Source organism: Amblyomma mixtum, chromosome 1 (assembly GCF_055824585.1).
Source record: "Amblyomma mixtum isolate Tamu chromosome 1, ASM5582458v1, whole genome shotgun sequence".
Lineage (NCBI taxonomy): Eukaryota > Metazoa > Arthropoda > Arachnida > Ixodida > Ixodidae > Amblyomma > Amblyomma mixtum.
Genome location: NC_143012.1, coordinates 53,208,474 through 53,231,921, shown reverse-complemented (window position 1 = coordinate 53,231,921; position 23,448 = coordinate 53,208,474). Strand labels below are relative to the sequence as shown.

General features: G+C 45.1%; 1 pseudogene; it reads right to left on the bottom strand.

Moving 5' to 3' along the window:
- Positions 1-19,643: 19,643 nt before the first annotated feature.
- LOC149366322 (uncharacterized) lies at positions 19,644-22,917 on the bottom strand (annotated as a pseudogene).
- Positions 22,918-23,448: the final 531 nt, after the last annotated feature.

The window sequence follows — 23,448 nt, the reverse complement described above, 5'->3', positions numbered from 1 at the left end:
TAATGCGCTATGCTTCCCGGGTAGGAACAAATTGCCCACTTGCCCAAATCTAGACGCTTCTTAAAAGCATTTCTGCTGCGAGTTTTCTACACACTAATCCAAGCGTGTACTTGCTCCCTCCTAACCAGGCACTTGGTGAGGTTCGCTAAGCCAATCTCATTCCCTCTGGCTCTCGCTGTCTTGCGAAGCAAGTGCAGAAAACATGTCTTCTAATTGCCTGCAGAACTGGTTGATGAGATTTGTAACCCGGAAGAAGGGGATCGTGTCTAGGATCAAAAAGAAAAGAAAAAATGCCAAGACGGATTTAGCCTGTAGGCCGGGCGGACTTCTTATCCAACTCCAAACGAGCATAGAAGAGTTCACCTCGTTTAAACCGAACCTTTCTATTTTCATTGAAATGTCAGAAGGCGTTCGCACCAATTCCTATGGAACAATCGAAGTGGGAATCCGGGCCCTTTTAAAGCCCTGGGAATTAAGCCGAAGTCAAAATCCACTTTAAAAGAAGCTGCCGTAATCAAGCAAAATTCCAAGAAAGGGCTGCAATGCTTTAATGGAAGGAGGAAGAGTTGTGAGGCGGGGCTAAAAGATGACAAAGTCAAGGTGAGTAATAACTTTAGAAGCAGGGCTGAACAGGAAAAGTGAATGTAGAAAGTTCGGGAGGGGAACGGGTGTTAGAGCGGCGGTTTCCGTGATTCGGAAGGAGGTTGTGAGTTGCTTTGTTTGCACGGAGAAGACATCCGAGTTTGTCCAGCACCCCTTGCCTTATGCAGGATTATATTGAATTAATGACATCACCCATATTATAACACTTCCTACTAGATGACAACGTTAGTAGGCGAACAGTTTTGCTTGTACTCTGTGTTCCGGCGATCAATGATGCAGCGGCCAACCTGGGATATAAAATTTCAAGACAGCGCAAAACGCACCTAATCATAAGCTGAACTGAAGATCATGGAACGTTCATTTGGTTCATCCGTTGAAAAGACATGCTTTTTCATGCGCAGAAATGGAAGTTATATATACGATTCCTGCTTTCGTGGTTTCATTTTATTCTGTAGCTTGAACGTGGCAGCGAAGTCAGGCTCACCTCTTGAGATAATATAAGTGTTCGCGATTTGATAGCTGTTGCAAACTCACGTGAGCAAGGCCCTAAGAACAGCTTAATTTATCCGAGGCTTCTCAACGTCACTATAGCTACGCGACCACGCTAAAGCTACAAAATAAGATCCTGAAAGCATGTAGTGTTCATAACTGCCCGTTCTACAGATGAAAAGAAACTTTTACGCCCGGAGGAAACAAATTAACGATTCATGCACTTCGGATTGTGACATATTTAGGCATGTTTTCGCTATCCTTGTGGTCACAGATCTTCGCCAACTGCCGCCCTTGGCAGATGGCCTATTGGAGAGACGGAAATTTGTCGACATTAAGGGTAGAGTGAAATGAAAGTAATAGAAGGAAGATGAAGAGAAGGTGACAGGCGTCGGGTTGTGGATTGCGGATTGCTAAGACTGGTGGCAGCTAAAAGGTTGAGGCTTCACCAAGACACATATTGTTTTTTTTCTCTAATGAGCCACCATGTGCTTGCGCACTTCACTTGCCAACCATGACATATGTAGTGCGTACTAAAATAGAAAGCTGTACACCGGGGGCAAGAGGTAAGCAAACTGTACGCTGATACAGCGACAAAGTTCGTGAACAGTGTCGGGAAACGAAGTAAGGTGATTCGGAATCTAGACACAGTGATTAAGCTGAGTGAGATTGCAGATAAATAATTCCTTTCATATATGATAGCAGAAATTTCATATTTTCCTATCTTTTTAGGGTGAAAAAAATCGAGGCACCTTACGCTCACTATCGATGCGACTGGAAGTGTGACGTGCCGTGGGGTATGAGAAGAGGTCAACCATAAACGTCCAGAGTATGTCTTCGAGATTCTGCCCATCACACAGCCAGATAACTAATATTTGGCAAATTTTTTGATGGTGAAAAAAAATTTACACACCTCATCCTCAGTGTAAAAAGCGACTGGAACTGGGATGCGCCGAGTGCGCATGAAAAGAGGTCAACTGTGAAAGCCCACAGTATATATTCTACAATATTGTGCCGCGTACAGAACCAAATCTCCGAGAAATACAGGTGCTCGAGCCCTAGCTCATTGAATAGATGCAGATCAATGGTAATCACGGTCATTGAACGTTCCCTCAACCCCTTTGTATCGCTTACGGTCACTGAACCGCCAAAAGTTGATATTGCGTAGAAGTGGTATTTTAAAAGGAAACCACGTAACGGCTCTTAATTCGAGACAAATAAATGAGTAGAGCTGACTTAAAAACGCTTCATTTTTATGATTTTTTTACTTTGTTTGGAGGTTTTCCTATAAAGGTTTCTTGTTGGTTTGTGCTAAACAAAAGTGCAATAGATTCGATCCGGTAGTTAAGTACGTGCCCTGATGTACTCTATCTTTTGTTTGTGTTTCTCGATGGCACGATATCGCTTTCAAGGAACGGTAAAAAGATCCGGCCATTTATTTTGCACTGGATTCAATGCAGCCCACTTTTTGTTACCTTGGTCTGCGATGCCCTTCGACAACATGTCTAGAAAGAAAGCAAGGTTTTCGCAAAGTGTTTTACTTTCATCAAAAATAGTGAAAATAGAAACAAATACCGCCTCTATATAGTGTGCTTTATAACCAATTCCGTGCATATAACTGTAGTGTTTTATGAAGGTTCTTTATGACGCTTTATCAACAGCGACCAAACTTGGCGGTCTTCAAGCGTAACGCTCTTCAATCGCGAAAATTCTTGCTCTCATGCGCGAATAATTTAGAGTCTTTGAAAACCCTCTCCCCATTTTAACTACTTTATGCAGCAATGAGCCCGTCGCTTGTGAATCATTTCGATCGCTCTCAACAAAAATGTGCAGAGCTGTAATAAAGAAATCAAAAGCAGCAGTTAAAATGTGCCCTAAAACAAATTACGGTATGTATCATATGAAAAAAAGGGGAGAAAAAACAATATGAATTGACCAAGAAAGTACAGAAAGTACAAAAGAAAGTACAGACCAAGAAAGTACATGCTCAATGCCTTCTCAATGCATGTCTTTAAATGAAAAACTACGTATTGCCTGCTCACCTCGCTTGTGACAGACCTCCCGCAACTTATTTATGAATGGTAGCGGCCGGCGTGTTTGCAAAAGTTGCAGAAGTAATATTTTTTGGGATGGCTGCGTCAAGATTTCTGGAAAATGTGTCCTGCCGTCTATGTTCTCTTGCACTCTACAGTTTGCTTAATTCATTGAGCGGCCTTTTAACACGCGGTTTATAAAATCTATGCAAGATTTACTTTGATCTGCACATGATTCTTGCTTGTGATACCTGAAAGAACAATTATTGAAGTAAGATATAAATTCCCTTGTATTTTCAATTTATTTGAATTACAGAAATGCAGAACTGAAGCCACGATCATGCACTGACTGGATGACATCTCGATGAAACTTTTCTTTTAAATATGCGACAACTAAAATACAAGGGTGCCCTGTGGAGTCACACTCCGTGTTTTTGGCTTCTAATGCCGGCGACTGGATTCAGTGTAGGCGCTTGAAAAAGACTGACATCAGCTTTACTAAAACATTTCATCTTGGGCGTCTGTGGTATATTATTGTTTGATTATCTAGCGAGCCCTATTGTGACGCGAATTGTGTCAGCGTGAGATGAGCGTGAAAATGCGCACTCCATTCATCGTCTTTATCCTTTCAATGAAATCAAGGTTCATCCAAGCGGCACGAGCACTTAAAGCAATGGCTGAGTTTTAATACTTCCGGTGGAGATTTCTCAGGAAAATGGGCAAGTTAGGACGTCTCCACGACACAATAAGAAAAAAACCAGAAATCGAAAAAAAAAGTAGACCCTGCTTTTCTACAGCACCACAGGCAATTCGCTCCGCTTTTAGTTCATGGAATTCTCCACATGCATCCTTGCATAATTTTGACCCAAAGCGGGTGGCGTTCCCCGATGGAACAGAAGCTCAGAAATGCTGATCAAAACGACTTACTATTTGGACGGAGACGAAGCAATAAGAAAATATGAAGAAATAGGAAGAAACGGGACTGCGCTTATGCTGTCTCTTTTCCTACTCCTCCTCCCCATCCTAAGCGCTAGTCTTTTCGATTAAAAATGAGAAATATGATCAGTGCTCGAGCTGACAAACAGGCACACACATTTTGTGTATCAGTCCGGAGGAAGAGAACAAACGCATGATAAAATGTTTGATATCATTGGCTACTGCATATAGTTCTTGGCGAGGAATGTGCTCGTAATGAATTGCGAGGTTTATCGTACATGTACTGACGGCTGTATGTATTGATAACGGATGACTCTTGTGGCGACAATATAGAGTTTAGATAGCGGTTCGCAATGTGCTGTGCCACAGGACAGCACATGCCCTGCCACAGAAAGCCTCATACACCCTGTTGCCAAAGTAGTCCCAACGAACCGCAGTTTCCAGTTCAAAAGTTCGGACACTGTCTAACCGTCAGTTACCCCTCTACCGAATGCTATGCAGTCTCCGGATTAAGACTAGGACTACTTAAAGGGTATAAGTGTTGACTAAAAAAGCTTACATGATAAATTGCGAGCAGCATTGTAGCCGTAAAGACAACTCTGTATATTGCTATGCAATGGTATTCTGCTTCGGCCAAAGAGTGCACATAGTGCTTAAATTTAGAACACTGCGTTGTATTCCTTTTGCACAGCACACTTTTATTTTAATTTCAATTTATGCGCTTGTTTTCACTGATAATTTTCTAAAGTAAGGAAAACTAATGCTGGCAATTGATTTGCGTAATTTTTCACTCAATCAAATAGTGTAATGGCGAAAAGCACCGGCCTCAGGAAGGAATGAATAACCATGTATTTAGGTTGTGCTCAAATTAGACATCTCTTTCCATCAGCAACTCCGCTTCACCAAGTACACTGCAGTTGCGTGGCCAGTTTGGGTTGGTAAAATACGAAAGTGCTAATACCTTACTTGGGGAGAGTGCTAAAACGGCGCTTGGCATTTAAAAAGGATTCTTGATCACTTGCCACAAACCTGATCAAAACTGCACTAGACGATTGTTGCAGCATGATAGTGAAAGAGTGAAGTGCTACGGATGATTCGGTAAGTGTAAACACGTGAACGAATCAGTAGTTTATTGTTATTTTTTAATACAACGGGTAGGGGCCAATCGTGGTCCAGATTTCCTACAGGTCTTTTTCATATTGAGACTCAAGAGTTATGCTTTCCTACATTAGTCAACAGATGAGCGAGAAACAGCCACGCTGCGACGTTGCAGGGAAGACATTTCTTTAAAGGAAAGGCAGAAAATGCTTGGCGGCCAAATGCTTTGTTTCTTTTAAAACTCTTTGCACGTTTCCTGGGGAAATGTGTGTAAACAGTATTTTTCTTCACAGGCAGTTATTGACAGCCTTTCTCTCTCGCCACAGAATTTCATGAATAGGCAGATAACTATAATTTTTGACTTCTACAGATCAGAAAGAAAAATGAATACAATCTACTCTAACGCTAAGAAAATACAGTTTAGATATTTCGTATATTCTGACGGAAATGAGTATATATATTTTAACACACCCACAGGAGCGGCCATATTATTACTGAGCACACTTATCACTCAGTAGTGAGAAAAAATATGTTGCTTTCTTCTCACCATAGACGAGACGCAGAAGAGCAAGTTCCTAGTACACGTACATACTCCAATTTTTTTTTCATTTTAGTTCCCTAAGCGGGCTCGCGTTCACATGGCTGCGACCGAAAATTCTTCATTTTTACTATTGGCAAAGATATAAAGTTAAGAAACTTGAATAACGCCCTAAAATGAAGAAAAAGTTGGGATATTAAAGAAACGTTATTTCACCCAATAATTGCGATAAAATAGCCACTCAGCCTGTAAGAACAACTGACAACTATCCCTACTCAACCGGAGTATGCTGTATGAGAGACGAATGTAGATTAATATGAGCATAGAGCTTGTCATATGTGGAAAATATAACATCTCTATGCGTTCTCATTTGTTCCTCATGAGTACCATAGTGGTTATTTCTAATCGGTAACGATTTCACATATGCATATATGCAGTGTATATAGCAACTTGAACTTTCTCTACTCATAGTTGGCATGGCCAATATAGACTTTCTGCACCACACTGTTTGCTTATGAGCCTCACGTGCAGCTCAAGGAATTGGGACAGTCTTCATATGGATTACCTCAAAAGAGAGTTCAGGGGGCGCAGTTTCGAGGAAATCCTTACTTATGTCATCATGACGGAGTACAGAGACAACTCCGCATTTCAGGTCAGTCAATCAGCCGGAAGTTGTTGAAATTACCATCTTATAACACACAAAATGCATTACCGCACAAAGAGAATTACCACACACAAATTGCAAGCATAAAAGGAAAAAATGAAAGCATGGAATATTACGCTACCCGGGAAAATAAACCCTTCAAACAAATTCCAGCGAGATATAGTGTGATGTTCGCAAAAGGCGAGGCAACCGGGTCATATTTAGTTTTCTACAGAAAAGCACAATAAAGTGCGCCTACATGCCGAGGTATTCTGCCTCAGCACAGAGCTCACAAACCCTGCCTGAAAGAAAGAACTGCATAGGTGCAAAGAAAAGTGATGACCCCATCGACTCCTTCACGGAAGGAAAAATATGCGATAAAACTGCAGAATATTTCGATCGGGATGCTTCTGAAAGTGGGCTGGATGCCGTTCTTCTTGGTAGGAAGCGTAGCAAAGCCTGGATGAATGCTGTGGTGCCGAAATTCCCTGACGACCTGGGCCCAACCCCTAGAGATCGGCACTCTCTCTCATTTCTCAGTTTGACGTGGAATATTTGTTTTGCAGTGGCTTTGAGACACGCAGACAATGTGGGTTTCTAGGCTAACGACAAATTTTCCCTGAAGCTGGCAGTGTATTCTTAGAGAAGCCATTATTCTCTTTGGCTCCTGGGAACAAAGCAGAAAAGAGCATTTTTTGAGTCATATGTCTTCAGAAACCGTGTCAATGAGAGTTCTCTCAACGAGAGGTCAGGCAAGAAACGTGAGAAACTGGACCCGGCGGACCTTTTATTGAAAAGTTCTGAAAGATATGGGCTATCAGTGCTATACTGGCCACTTTCTCTCGCCATCATGGAGTGGAGCCAATGGTGTACAATGCGTCTCTACTTGAAGAAGAAAAAAATTTATTGGGTTCGTCATACTTGTTTGACAATGCGCATTGCCCTGGCCACTAGTGTGGGAAAATAGGGGACGACGTCGGATGTTCGTGCTTCATGCCACCTGCTAATGCATTTTCGGCTGAACCTGTGGGTATATCGTCTACTGCGAACACCCCTGCACATTTTAAAAATATGTCTCGATGGAAGAATGTATTCGCAGAACTAAGACTATTTTTTGTAAGAGCGTTGGGCTAAACAGACCTGCTCGCAATTATTTTGGCTCAAAACTTGTGTTACCTGCGAGTGTGGGTGGAAGTGCACAACTTCAAAGAAGGCAGCGTTACATCTCTGCGCACACAATTTCGTTTTGCCTTAGGCCGCTTATCATAGACCGCGGAAATCAAAGTTTTTTTTAAATTTTTGTTCGGATAAGACATTTCACAATTTGATCGAAAACATGAAGCATAATGGATCATTTAAGATAAAAAAAGAGGTGAACTTCGGCTCTTTTGGATAGACCATAGGAGTGTAAAGTCGCACTCAAGATATAGAACGCGAACAGCTAAACATTAGTTTATTGTTATGTCTTCTCCCGAGCCGAGAGCAGGCAGAATGGGTTAGGGAACAGACGCTCGTTAATAACATCCTAGTCGAGATCAAGAGGAAGAAATGGGCTTGGGCAGGGTACGTAATGCGAAAGCAAGATAACCGCCGGTCCTTAAGGGTAACAGGTGGATTCCAGGAGAAGGCAAGCGTAGCAGGGGGAGGCAGAAAGTTTGGTAGGTGGATGAAATTAGGAATTGTATGGGAATATAGTGGCCACAACTGGCAAAGGACAGGGTTAGGTGAAAAGACATGGGAGAGGCCTTTGCCCTGCAGTGAGAGTAGTCAGGCTGATAATGATGAATAATGTTGTCTTTTCATTTGCGGCAGTGTTGTCCATTGGTAACTCAGGCTAATGAGGTATGGAGCCACCCAGTTTAATTGTGGATTATTTTTGCTTCTCATCGTTGCACAAACGCTCAGTGTGCAACCATTCAAATTGAATACTCTCAACAGCTACGAAATGAGCTCCTCTCATAGCCCATTTTGTGCACCGGAGCTGCAGCTCTAGCCGCCTGGCAACGTACCCTAGCAAATTATGATGGTCCACAAAAGTCTGACTAAGGAATAGATCAGAATCTACAAAAAGAAATAATGACTTAAGTGATCATGAGGAGCAGGTACTGAGACCAACTTCGTGCATAAGCGTTGTGACCCGGCTTAATCGAAGGTCCTGGTTTTGAAAGAATTTTCATACCAATACCACCTCTAGGTAGTGATGACTTGCTTAATAACGCTGAACGTTCCACGTGGTACCATGATAGGGGTAGCATTTGTGCGTATTGTAATTCTTGCCATGCTTTCTGCTGTTCTGTGAGTACAACTCTGATAAGTAACCGTATATTTAGCTCACTATCCGTCCTTAGTGCTTGTTATGCTTCATTTTCTTTATGCCTGCATTGTTTTATTATTCACGGCAGGGCCGATGGTTCCTTAAGGGAGTCAGAGTAGAACGGCCGCAGAATGCTTTCTTACCCGTGCACTTTGATATATGGCTGAAATTAAAAGAAATAGCAACTAACTAAGCAGTTCTTCGTTCCCTTAATTGTCGTATTTCCCTAAAGGTGGAACATATCATTTTGGTTCTGCTGGTTTCGAAGGCAACACTATAATAGACTGCACATGAAAGAACTTGTCAAAAAAAAAAAACAAGCCGTAAAGATATGAATGGCTGTTGCATTCAATATCATTCTTAGTGCGGTTGTTAAAAGGAAATAACGAAGGCACAAAAGCGATGTCTGTGTTTTCTCGTGGGCCGGAAAATATAACCACATCATTATTAAAGCGATTTTATTGCGAATGTTTAAATCATTGAATATTAACAGAAAGGAAAAGTGCGAGGCTGCCCTATGCAGCCCAATGCCTGATCTCCAAGACAAGACCTTAGATTGGACTCAGAGGGTAGCCGACACCTACCCAGCCTATAATCTCTCTCTTTCCCGCGCTGAAAGCTTCCCATTTGGGATAAATAAAGTTGTCAATCGATCTTTGTCATTTTGGCTTCAAAATGTGTGGGAACAGCTTTCTGTATGCCTACGGGCAGTGGGTTCGTGGGCAGTGTCTCAACCGTGTTCTATGTATGTTGCACCTGTGGGTAGTCTTCGGACTTAATCCTCTCGGCTTCGGGCAGGGTCTGACAGACGTTTCGAAGCATTAGGGGCATCTCATGAACACGTCTCGCTTCCGATCACATCAAAGATAGCACTAAGCAAGAGTCAGAGTGCATGAAAGATGTTGTCACGTATCTGAATCGGCTTAGCCAGAAACCTCAATGAGCTTAGCCTCCAGGAAGTGCCGCACTGCGGCAATGGCTGCCATTAGAAAAACACTTAGGCGGTGGCTCATGCAGGCACAACGCACGCACTCAGGTTCAGGTAGAAAAGTTCACCTTTGCAGACCAAGATGGTTATTCTATTACCCCTGGTGCGAAGGTTTTCTCTCCGATTATGAGGATCGCACAAATTTTCGGCAATTCAGAGCTCAAGAGAATACAAATGACCATACTAAAGAGGAGAAGCACCTGTCCGGTACAAACCTATCGTCGCTTGTTTTCTTCTCTAACCTCAACTTTCGGGCATATCTGTCGTAGCTCTCAGTCCAAATCTAATTTGTATTTGTGGCATGGCTGAGGACGCAACTGGGATTATTTTTAAAACGCCATGAGCTAACAGTGTAGTTTTTTTTTAGTTATTAGGCACTTCTATATTTTTATGAATCATCCCATACATGCCACCGGTGTAAAAATTCATTCACCAGAGTTTCTCGCGACAGGGAACGGAAGGTGGGATTACTCTCGAAGCAATAGTATACTATAATGTCAGCTTTGCTGAGAAAGCATAATCAAATTTCGAGTAATTCGGAATATCTATCTCTTGTTTCGAATACAATCGAGCAGGCTTATGAAGAATCACAGGTTATCTGAAAGCTGCCTATATTTACCAATTAGGTTTGTGGCCATTTCCTAACCCTACTTCGGTGTTAAATACATGACTCAAAAGTTGTGTGTTACTTTTTCACTTCTATGTTCATTCTCAAGCGCTTCCGGCATCCAGCTTTGCCTGCAGATGGAACAAATATCCCAAGAGCTTCAATTTGCTGCTACTGCGTATGCTCAGCCGCATAACTGATACGGCAGTGTCCTGACCAATGTTCTACCGCAGTCTGTCCTGGGGCAGTGGTTCCGTTTGACGGCGGCTATAAGACACGAACTTCGGGCGTGATGGTCAGCAAGCGGACGCCTTTTACAGCCGCTTACACGCTTCTTTACTACCTGCCGTGGGGCAAGCAGAAGTCCCAACGACGCCATTTGAAAGTCGTTCGAGTGCAGCAGCCGGAAATCACAGCGTTGCGGATAGGACCTTTACTTCCTGCCTCGTCTTTGATATACATGAGCCGAAATTGGCGAAAAACAAACAAGGATCTAGATGCCGTTGGATCCAATATTCTGAGTGGCCGGGAAGTGACGATGCAGGCATTGTCATTTTACGGCTGAGCCTTTTAAACCAGGCAGTTGCCTGCACTTTTGTTCATTGTTTAGTCTGTTCGTTTTATTAGCAATTTGGCGCTCAACGTTGAGGTCAGCCTGGCCGATTTGAAGCATGTAGATTGGCTAATATGGGCAGAAAGTGGGGCTGGTTTGTTATCACAAAATATGTAGTTTTCCTATTCAAAGATAAGCTGGAAAACTGTGGACGGTAGGTAAAAAGAGTTACGTAGTAACGTCACGAAAACAAGATGAGCTAATATGGGTTTCCTTCAATCCCGCAAAACTTCTCAAGTCCGCCCTGAGGCACTCGCTGACGCTTCGTTTTCTGTCAGGGCCTGATTCAATCCAGTTTGGGGAAATAAAGTGCGAAGCTGAAGAAGGAACGTTTTCGCCGCCCCCTTAGCTCCTTTTGAACAATACGAATTGGAAATCTTATGGCTGATTAAGCATTGTGAACGATGCAAGAACTTCCACATCAAATAGATGCCGCAGCATTTTCCAGAAGTATTTCAATGCATTTTTAAATACCACTGTCAATAATATTATCTTTGGTTATTTTTGTCAGTGTACCCTCTTATATTGAATGCTCTTTAATCCCAGGAAGAAATGCTTCGAGTGCTGGATCGCTAAAAAATATTAAATGCACAGTAATCCTTTTGCTTCTTACTGAAAACGCCTCCTTTTTGATCTCCCTTATATAACAAGGAACATGTAGCTTTCCACGCCGTTGAAGGAAATATTTCTGATTCTTCTGGACATCACAATTTCATCCAGTCGACTTTGAGTCAATGCACGAATTGATGGAAGATTAGTTGCTCTCTCCATTTCATTTGTATTTGTACCGTATAGAAATGTCAAGATTAGTCACTATCTATGCAGATTATGAGCGTGTAGCGAGAGGATTAAATAGAAGTAAGCCATTCCCTGCGACAAGGGACGGACAAATGCGCCAGGCTTGGAGCGAACTCTTTTAATTTTAGACAATGTATTTTTGGACTTTTTCAAGTTAATTTTTGGTTCAGCATTGGTTCCCATTGCTAAATTTACCAAGTTTGTAGGGGGAAAGAGATCTTCCTCTCCGCCAATAAATGCCGCCCTTAGCTGCGAGGGCAGCACTTTCATAATTTCAAGGATGTCTTCGTCTGTTTACATTCGGCATGCCACACAGCTAGCGCGAGGTATTATTATATAACTATGCTGTTGCGCATAAAATAATTTCGAGGGCAGGCAAGTTAAAGGAAGCGTCGAATTGCTACTGAAACTTTAAGATTGACCGGTAAGTATGACGAGCTGTCTTGGAGTAAAAAACCATGTGCACAATTTCAGGTTTTTTTGCTTTCATAATACAATGCTGCTTATTCAGGCCTGCAGTCACTCGTCCAATCATTACTCACCTTACGGATGCCAACCAGCTGTGCGAAGTAAGAACAGAAATGAAGAGTTTTGCATCCGACACGTGGTGCTTGGAGGCGATCGTCAATACTGAAAATTTACAACTTGTAGAGAGCATCACACAGAGTTAGCTTACCAGAGAGCAAAAGTTGTGGCCTCAAAGAGATGTGAAAATATGTTTATTTTACACAGCTATGGTTTTAAAAAAATCACTGCAGTTTCACGTCATTAGCAGGGAAACTAGATTTATAGGTTAAGAATAAAGCAGCCGCCGATAGTTACAGTCAGCAGGTAAAGGTGTAATAAAGGATAAATAAACAGCTCGGAAAAAGTAAGCCACTGATTATCTTCAGTGAAACGGGGTTCGAGGTACTTCTGTCACTTCAGGCTTCGTTAACAATGCATCTCCTTATATTTTCGCCCATCAGCAATCCACAGTTGCTCAATGTACGCCTGATTTTCTCTACCCTTCATATCGTAACTCTCTGTTCTCCGCATCCATGAAAGCGGACTAGCCCAACACTGTGACAGGCATTTGAAACACAGCTTGAAACCTTTTCGCTTTCAAGCACCATTCCAAAAGTACCCAACTCACTTTTAGTTTACTCCATTTTCAGTCGCTCAACGTTGGCCGAGCCTGAGTGTTGAGCAAACACATTGAGAAGTGCCGTAGTTTGCTTTCCTAAGCGTTCACTTTTCTACAATCGCTAGGAAGTACAACTTTTCCAAGTTTCATTGGAGGCCGAATAGTGGTGGCAGAATGGAGCGGATGTCATCTTTTAAACTTGTTTTTACTTTGGCGGACTGTCCACGCGGAGCAGCAGCTTTGTCCGCAAGGGTGCTTCATTCAACTGGGCAGTTTCAATTTCTGCGGAAGCCATAGGGCTACACCCCGAGTGTGAAGATCTCCATTAGTGAAGATGACTTCGCGGGAAAGTATACCACTTTCTCGACAAAAGCTATTCTTTTCTCCAACCACACCCTTTCTCAGAACTGTTGCCTCAGAGTACACTTTTTTCATCTATTACCTCATGTGACAAGAAAAAGAGGATTAATTGTTCCATTCGAGAAGACTAGCACGAGATTAATGCGATGATATAGTAAAGAGGGTTCTAGCCTGATAATGGTGACGCCAAAGGTCGAAGACGCATTGCAAATAGAGTAACTCCACACAACAAACCACGCATGAGATGAAACTTATATTCAGAAGAACGGCAAACCAGCCGACTGCATACGAAGCATTAATGCATAGCAGTGGAAGAGTTAGAGGGGCGGTTTTTCATATGGCCTCCAATGAGACGTGTTTTTTTAATCATATAGGTGCTGGGGCATATTTGCGACTTTTAATCTGACATATGGTCTATTACACCTGGCAACGGCAAGCGCTTTTTTCAGTCTTTTATTTATGAAAGTGCACGAACCTTTCTGGTCTAAAGTTACCATTTATCAAAATATTATGTTGCAACTCACTCACCCTTTTCATTAGCAGCATGAAGTGTCTTCTTATCAGCAGATGCACGCTGAAAGTATTCTGAAATGGTGACACCACAGAAAAAGTAGAACAGGAGCTCTAATTGCATTTTTGCTCTTTAGTGTGTTAGTCGCCAAGTACGCAGCGATACATAATAATTTATGCAGAAAGTCCTTGAATCTAGTCGCCTAGATACGAGGAGAGATGCAAATATATAAAACAAGATACAGTGTGTTCGGGTGTGAATAAAGGTTGATAGTAACTTGGTAGCTTTAAGGAGCTCGTATCGCAGAAAATCCAGCGTCAGCGTCGGAATCGTTATCCGTGACCGTGAGCACAAAATCCATGAAAAATCCCCAGAGGTGCAATCTGGGAGTCAAGTGGGTCACCTAGGGGTGACAAACAACGTGGCCTCATCGCAACCTGCCCACTGGATGGCGGCGGCAGCACACACAAAAAAACAATGAATGGATTTTGGCCAAGTGGTCGTAGTAATCGAAGAAAAGGAGCAGCTCGAAAGCATGCAAACACAAAGAAAGGAGAAGACACAAGCGCTTCTGTCTTCTCATTTCGGGCGCTGCTCCTTTTTTTCGATTCAAAATGCCTCAACTAGCCCAAACAGAAGTTTTATTGGTCATAGTAGGGGTAACGCATTAAAAATTATGGGGTGTGGTATCATAAAAAGTTTCATTTTGTCACCACTCCTCTCGCTTTCACTGAAACCGCTGGAAGCATGACGAGAACTGCATAATCTATCAGCTTCAGCACATAGAAGGTGCCTTGTTAGGGCTGCATTGTAGCAATACGTTTTGGAAGCACACACACAGTTGGCACGCTTTTTTAACATATTCCTCACGGAGGTTCTCTTTGTCCTTCTTATAAGACCGACTCAGTGACAGGGCATATTATAATAATTCTGGTAGTTTTTCGCAATGACTCAGAACAATACAATTAAAAACGAATGTAAGAGGCATATGAAATAACTTTTGGTGCTTTTTCTCATATTATAAAGAGGTGGGTGAAGGCATCCAGAGGATTATGTAAAGGTTCCTCAATATCTGTAGTTGCTAATCCGGTATTTTGGTGTGATCAATGTGAAACGTGTGCACTATTTTTGAAACAGCAATGATTTTGCACGATCAGTTTTTTATATATTGCCATCATGCTTCTTTAAATGTACAAGGCTCGTGGCGTCAGGGCCCAGTGATAGATGAACTGAAAAATAATCGATGATAATGTTTCGATCGTTACAAGCACTGCCTTCTATCTTGCTCGCAGGATAGGCTTGTTTCATGCTGGTAATATCAATATATTCAGCATCAGATATCAATTTTTGTTTTATCACTCCGACATGAATGCCTTGGGTCAAGCTTCTGTCGTAATTGTTAAGTAGCCTTGGCGATTCTGCCGTTTTTTCTTGTACCTGGGTATTTCGAAATGCATGATCCTGGCGTCTAAGACAAATCGTATATAATACCGCGTATTCTACTGCGTGGTTTTCGCGTCTAAATCAATTAGCATCTGTTTCTGTTATTCTTATGGATGAGTCTTATTATTAACAGCACTTTCCGGCTGGTTCCATACCAGGAGCGTTTTTGTTGGGCAACTGTTTGCGCTCTTATATCGAATAAACCGAATAGACAGGGGGTGTCAAGGCCGTGCGTCCTTATGAATTTCTACAGATGCAGGATTTTATACAAACCGATTAGCTTCGTATCGTACGGGGGGGGGGGGGGGGGTGCTAATAACGTAACCAGGCAAAAGGGATGAGAACAGGTAAGGCAGCTGCTTCACAGGTAAGCTACGCCTTCTATAGGCCAATCTTAGTTGGCTACGCTAGGCGATGTAAATAACAATAAATATCATGTAACTAATAAATAATAATAGTTAACGCAAAAAATGATAATCATTACTAAATTCGTCAACCTGCAACATCTTCCCATTGATTGTCATCTACGACTGTTTCCAACTCCTCAAGTGTCGCCTTAGCAAACCGCTTTCAGTATTGTCTACACTGCTACTATCTCAACGAGAAACATTGCTGTAGAGTTTGGTGGTGGTGAAAACATTTATTTCGAATGAACTGGAGGTATGTTTGGATCAGCCCGTAAGGGACCGATCCTTACAAACACTAGGTGGAGGCCCCTAGTATGGGACCCCAGTGGCGGTTGCCGCCGCCCGGGCGCGCCCGACTAAGGCTTGTTGGGCCTGTAAGTCGTGGCAGCCGAGCAGGGTCGCCTCCCAGTCCTCCCGGGTTGGGTTGGGGATGGGGGGAATAGCGGGGTTGGAGGGGCAGGCCCACACCATGTGATAGGTGTCAGAAGACACTGCACTACAGTGTGGGCAGCTGCCGCTAAAGGAGGGGTCAAAATGTTTTAGCGCTGCCGGGCACAGCAAAGTATTGGTGAGAAGGCGGAGAAGGAGCCGCTCATCCGCCTTCTTCAGGCCTTTACATGGGCTAGGGTAAAGGCGATGACAATTTTGATAATATGTTGTAATATCTTTGAATGTATAGACCGGATTAAAATCGGGTTCCTGATCGGATGGGGAGGAGAAAACAGCCCGGTGAGAGAGCGCGCGGGCGGCTGCGTCTGCTGCCTCGTTTCCTGCCAACCCCTGATGAGCAGGGGCCAATATGAGGTAACGGTGTGCGGGGTCCGTATCCCGTATGCAATTTTGATATATTCGATAGGCTAGGAAGGCAGTGCAGCCTTGTTCGACGTTCCGACAGGCCCCTCGCGAGTCGGTGATTATGTATTTTGAATTGGAATGTGAGGCCGCGAGAGCAATCGCGACCTCTTCTGCTTGTGTTGCACTGCGAGCTCTAAAAGTTAGGCCGTTAACTGTGTTGCTGTTGTGAACTACCGCGGCCGTGTACCATCCCCCATGGTGAGGGCCGGAGGCGTCCACGTAGTATACACCTGTTTTGTTGCCATAATATCGGGCTAGCGCTTCCGCTCGTGCCAGGCGCCGACCATTATGGTCTTCATGTGACATGTTTGCTGGAAGAGGCCGCACGTGGAGGGCACGTCTCCACAGTTCCGGGATGCGAAACCTGTCTTCCATTGGAGGGGTGTGTTGGATATGGAGTCGAGCAAGAAGGCGGCGACCCGACTCCGTTAGCGACAAGCGCGTGTACTGGTTTGTAAGGTGCGCCTCCCGGAGCTCCCGGAAAGTATTCACCACCCCAAGAGCCATAAGCCGGCTGTTTGAAGTAGTGATAGGGAGGTCAAGGGCACGTTTAACAATTTTGCGAAGGATGACCTCAAGGGCGTCCTCCTCTTGTTTCCGTAGGTGGAGATAAGGAGTCGAATAGAGAATTCGACTAGTTACGAAGGCGTTTGCCAGCCGCAAGGCATCCTTACTTCGTAACCCACCGCGTTTGTTGGAAACCCGGCACAACCGAAAATTACGAGGAACATTAGCGGCTAAAGTGCTGAAAGGCGAAAGCCTGAGTGCTCCATTCTGCTACACGATTGTTCACTTCACATTTTGTTGGTGCATTAATTAACTGCCAATTAATGACGCTTAAGCTTCGCCTTTAGGAGTGGAACGCGACAGCGTGTTGTATAGCGCTGCCACGGAGTCCATTGAACGCCACCACCCGTTCGGCCAATACCTCCTAGAAAGGTATTGGTTCGGCGCGATGCCTTGCCCTTTGAACGCAACGCTTTTTAAGGAAAGTAAATGGCGCAGTAATTCTCTGTCGTCTCGGTGGACACCTGAGCCGCACTGTACAGGAAGGGAGGAAGTGGAGTGAAAGAAGAAAGAGGGGCCGTAATGAAGAAAATGAAAATTGTATTTGAGGAAAGGAAATTACGCATTAACTGTCTCGCATATATCAGTAGCACTAGTCGAAAATTGTATTTGACGAAAGAAAGTTGCGCAGTAACTGTCTCACATATTTCGGTGGACACCCGTCAAAATTCGCGCGTGGTGACATCCCGACAATTTGGACCAATCTGAAACGCGGACAAATACGCCTTGCTCGTCAGTAAATTGTTTTTTGAGGAAAGGAAATGTATCTGTCTCGCATATCTCGGTGCACACCTGAACCTCGCCGTAACGGGAAGGGAGGAAGATGGGAGTGAACGAAGACACCGTATTCATTAGACGCACCTTTGTTCATTCCAAACCATCGATCTGGCATAGCCGAGTGGTAGTGTGCTCGACTCGCACTCCGGAGACCGGGGTTCGATTCCCAAGCTCGGCCAATTCTTCCTCGGGTTCTTACTCGGTTTTATTTATTTATCTGGCCTGACTAGAAAGGTTAATTGGACTAATTCGTTAAGTAAGCAATTAACTAAACTCAGTCAAACTTACTTGGAGCATCACTATACGATCCCTTTAATTGGTTGCATGGTTAGTAGCCAAAGTACAATTGGCCCCGTTTGAAATTCGCGCACTGTGACGTTACGACCGCTTCGACCAACTGAAAAGCGTGACATTTCTTGTCGACAGCTCCTGCTTACAACGATGAGGCATTAAAGGCTTCCGCCTTAAAACTGAATTTCGATCCCGAACTGCATCTCTAGGTTTCACAGTGTGTTGATTCGCACGTTTGACTATCGGCCTTGACCTAGAAGCGCTATGTATCTAACAACTTCATTTTCCTGTAAATTATGAACAATGCTCTTCCTCTCATCTCAGGTATCTCCTACTTTTCAGTGCTCGTTGCAGCCGTTTACGGCCACTAAGAAAAGGCAATGAAGGCATGCTATCGGCACACTGCACCTGCACTCCATTGCAAACGGGCTGGAATAACACCGTAAACTCACCAAAGTAACAAATGGGGCTATAGGAAAGTACGCAGTTGCTTGAAGCACAACAACCTTCGTCGGTAGATTAACGACGTTCAGCTGTCGCGAACAATTGTTGAAATGCAAGCATTCACTGCTTGTATAATGGGCATGAATTTGGAGAATGAGAGACAAACGTAGTTGGTTTATGCCGTTTAACGTCCCGAAGCACCTCAGGCCATGATGACCGCCGTAGTAAAGGGCTCCGAAAATTTTCGACCAGCTGGGGTTCTTTAACGTGCACTGACATCCCACAATACACGGGCCTCTAGAATTTCGTCTCCATCGAAACTGGGCCGCCGAGGCCTGGACCGAACCCGCGTCTTTAGGGTCAGCAGCCGAACGCCATAACAAAGCAGCCCCCGCGCTGGCCTAGGGGGAAACGTAGGTAATAGAGAAAAGAATAATTTGGGAGGTCTATAACTGCACGGATGACACCGAAGAAGCCAGCGAGAGGGAGGATACCATTTTTTTTTCAAGCGGTTTTTCTTTCGGGACTGCACAAATATTCATTATTCAGAAGCCCGTGACTTCAGGATATAGAACAAGCAGTTATAAAGGAGACAGCTTTCCTGCGAATGGTTTGTCTCTTATTCTGAAACTGGGAACAACTTGAACCAGGTGAGATTGTTGACAGAACGTTTTATTCTTTTTCTAGTGCTAGTATCTTGTCTGTCTTCTTCCGTCCTTAGTCCTGATGGTGCAATCACTTCTAGATCTTATGCTTTTCAGCATGCCAGCCAGCTGCTTCCAGTTTCTTATCATTATATTAGTATCAAAACCTGTTAAGGATTTTAGAGCGCAGCTGAGGCGCCTGTTTCTGCGTTTCGCGGCGTCTCCGTTGCCGTCGCCGTTGTCTGTTGTGACCAGCAGTGGACACCCTTTAAGCAGCGAGAGCAATGGAGCGGGAGCTTGGAAAGGAGAAAGTAAAAGCGCAACCTGCTCCCCTCCTGAGCTTCCGGCGCGCCGGTGGGGGCGCAGCTGTGCATAGCAACCGTGACGTCACACAGTAGCGTTAGAACGAGCGCTCGCGCGTCGGAGGTGGCAACAAAACCGCTGCTCCTTCGCCAGACGTCTCGGTCTGTCTCGAAAACTTTGTTATTTTTGCATGACAGGGAGGGAGTTTGAGATATCCCATAAAGGGCCACCTATCACAACCGCTAGGTACGCTCCTCAGTACAGGAGCCCATTGGCGACCGCTGCGGCTCGGGCGCGCTCGACCAGGGCCTTCTGGCTCACCAGGTCGGAGCAGCCGAGCAGGGCTGCCTCCCAGTCCTCCCTGGTGGGGTTGGGTTTTGGAGCGAGGTTCGGGGTTGACTGGCATGCCCATACCATGTGGAAGATGTCCGAAGACTTTTCCACACAGTACGGACACTTTCCTGTACATGCAGGATCAAAGTGCTTTAAAACTGCCGGGCACAGCAGTATTTTTGTGTAAGGACGGAGTAGTGTGCGTTCCTCCGTCTTTGTAAGGCCCCTATAGGGCTTAGGATAAATTGCGTGGCTGGATTGGTATAATTCAGTAATTTGTCGAAAAGTGATGGCCGGATTGGGTTCAGGATCCGTTTCGCAAGGGTCCGAAGGCGTTGCCCGGAGAGTGAGCGCGCGGGCGGCGGCATCTGCCGTTTCACTGCCTTTGAGGCCCATGTGAGCAGAAGCCCATACGATCGTTCGAGACGCGGGGGCCCCGAGGTAGTCGCTATTTTGAAGGATACGATATGCAAAGAAAGCAATGTATCCCTGTTGAATATTTCTGCACGTCTCTCTCGAGTCGGTAATGATGACTCGCGAGTCCTGGTCTGCGGCGGCTAGAGCAATGGCGACCTCCTCCGCATATGTTACGTCTTGAGCTCGGAACGTAAGGCCGTTCACCACGACGTTTTGGTGGACGACTGCGGCCGTGTACCACCCCCCATGGTGAGGGCCGGAGAAGTCCACGTAGAAGATTCCCTGTTTGTTTCCATAGTGGCGGGTCAGTGCCTGCGTCCGCGCAAGGCGCCTGCCATTGTGGTCGTCACGTGGTCGTCAGAGGACGCACCTGCAGGGCGTATCTCCAGACTTCGCGGATGCGTACGAGCTCTTCCTTCACAGTTAGGTGGTGGATGTGTAGTCGGGCTAATAGGCGGCGTCCCAACGGCGTCTTTGAAAGTCTTGTGCATTGATTGGTGAAGTGTGCCTCCCGGAGCTCCGCGAAGGTGTTTACCATCCCCAGGCCCATGACGCGCTGGTTAGACGTGTTCACCGGGAGATCGAGGGCACGCTTGTACATCTTTCTGAGAATCACCTCGAGGGTGTTCTCGTCAATCTTGTGCAGGTGAAGGTAAGGAGTCGAGTAGAGTACTCGATTGGTCACGAAAGCATGCGCCAGCCGCAAGGCGTCTTTGCACCGAAACCCCCCGCGTTTGTTGCAAACCCGGCGGATCATTCGGCCAACCTGGTCTCCCACCTTGCGCAGTTTGGCTAGTGTTGTATGAACCCGTCGATGTTTGTGGATAAAGAGACCAAGTACTCTAATCTCATCGCGTTCGGGTATCGGGCCACTGGCCAGAGATAGTTCAATTTTGGTGGTGCACTTAGGCGACGGGCTAATGTGCACAAATTCGGATTTGGACGGGGAGCATTGAAGGCCACAGCGGCGGGCGTAGGCGTCCACGATCTCCGCCGCTTTTTGCAGGTTGGCTTCAATGTCTCCAACCGATCCATGTTTGGCCCAGATGGTTATGTCGTCAGCATACAGCGCATGCTGGACGCCTTCGACCTGCGCCAGCTGAGCCGGGAGTTTCATCATGGCGAAATTGAAAAGTAACGGCGAGAGGTCCGCGCCCTGTTGTGTTCCTCTCGTTCCCATTTTATAGTGGCCGTGTTCTTCGTCTTGAATTCGGATGAGAGACTGTCAATCCTAGAGAAATTTCTTGATATACTGAAAGGTGTTATGTCCACAGTTGGTCTGGGAGAGATGTTGCAGGATAATTTTATGTGTGACGTTGTTGAAAGCACCCTTCAAGTCTAGTGCGAGTACTGCCTTATCGTTGAAGGGGTATTCGACAGGGTTCAGTATTTCTCGATTCAGTTGAAGCAGAAAACCCTGCGCAGACCGATGCGGGCGGAAACCGAACATGGTGTCTGCGAATGCATTTTGGTTTTCCAGAAACCCAGACAGCCTGTCCCGCACCATGGTCTCCATCAGCTTTCCCGCACAAGACGTGAGGGAGATGGGGCGGAGGTTGTCTGTGTTTATGGCTTTGCCGGCTTTCGGAATGAAAGTTACCAGGGCGGTCTTCCATTCTATCGGGAGGGTTGCCTCACGAAGCCAGATTGAGTTGATGAAAGCGAGGAGGGTTTCGTAGGCGGAGTCGGGAAGATTGGCAAGCAGTTTCACAGTTTTCTTTTCCCGGCCCGGTGCTATTCCTCGTTTCATTTTAGCCAGGGCCGCCTTCAGGTCGTGCAGCTGGAACGGCTGATCCAGCTCCGTGTTCTCTGAACCTGCATACGAGTACGCGGGCCCTCCGGGGTCCTGTTGAGTGCAAAAAGACTGGTCGCGAAGTTTGCACTCTAATTTTGAAGTATTTCGATCAAAGCTATGAATAGCTCGTTGGAGATGTTTTTGAGTCACGGCGCGAGTTTGAGTCGGGTCAATTAGGGCGCGGAAGAGGCGCCACGTGCCCCGGCTAGACATTTGTCTGGCTGCTTTGTTGCAGCGGTTCACCCAGTTCGAGTCGGCGAGTTGGGCCGCGTACTCTGCCGCTCGCTGAGTGAGCTCGGCGATATGAATTTTAAGCTTTCTATTATGTTTTTGGCGGCGCCATCTGCGGACAAGGCTGTGCCGCGTGTCCCAGAGGTGTAGAAGGTGGTTGTCCACTTCTGGCGTTGCCTCGTCTCGTTTCAGTCGAGTGTGTCAGACGCATGGCCCCGAAGCAGCCCAGTGATTGCGCGCCAAGCGGTACGAGGATGTTGCAGCGGGTTGACCACAACACTTTTGCCAAGCACTTTAGAATTTCCATTGTCTCTTCGATATTTTTTTGAGGAAAGGAAATGCGCAGTATCTGTCTCCCACAGCTCCGAAACCAATAGAGCGTGGGCTTAGAAAGCAGAGGGTAAAATTTGTAAACTGGATTTTGAGCAAAGGAAATGCGCGGTATCTCTCACACATCGGTAGACACCTGAACCAGACGGAAGGTGCATAACTGCCCTCTTCGAACAGCGGACCCCTCAATCGTGCTTTAAGATGCGTGGCGGTAGAGACAGATGTGTGCTGCATGCTTTGGCATTGACAACGTTATGCCAGAAACACTGCCTACTGCCAGGGCTTCACGGTGGGTGGGTACCTTAATGTAGATTAAAGACAAGCGGAAATTTCTTGCCACTTAATGCGGGAGAACAACCCGATCCACAGCTGTGAAAACCTCGCGAAATACTTACGCACATCTCGTCTTTCAGAACCAGGCATTGGTGCAGCAAGTCGACCATATATCCATCTATTTCTTCGTCGACAAAGATTCTATCATGACAATCAAGTGGAGTGTTTCTTGACGAAGGAATATGTGTGAAAAATAACATGTTGTCTGTAACTGTACACGCTTGTCTTGCTAGAATTGTTTGCCTCAGTCTATCGAAAAGCTGAAACAGCTGATGATCTGCGCTCAAGTTTCACATTAGGAAATACCGTAATCGTCGGAAATTTTTTCTCAAATCAGCGCAGTAACACGCTGTAATTTCTTGCCTTATTTCAGATCTAAAGTATTTACGAAGTGCTACACGGAATGTTTTAAGCAAATCTGGAATATACCACTCAGTTTTCCATTTCTGTTTGGCTCCTTCATTTCAGGTCTCCATCAGACATATGTGCGATAATCGAAGCCATGTTATAAAACAGGGAACATGGTTGAGCATTAAATAGTGACTGCTCATTTTTCCATAGTTTGGGGTATGCGGAATATTAGGGTATTTAACGTTGTTGTTTAAAGATTTTTCAGTGAAG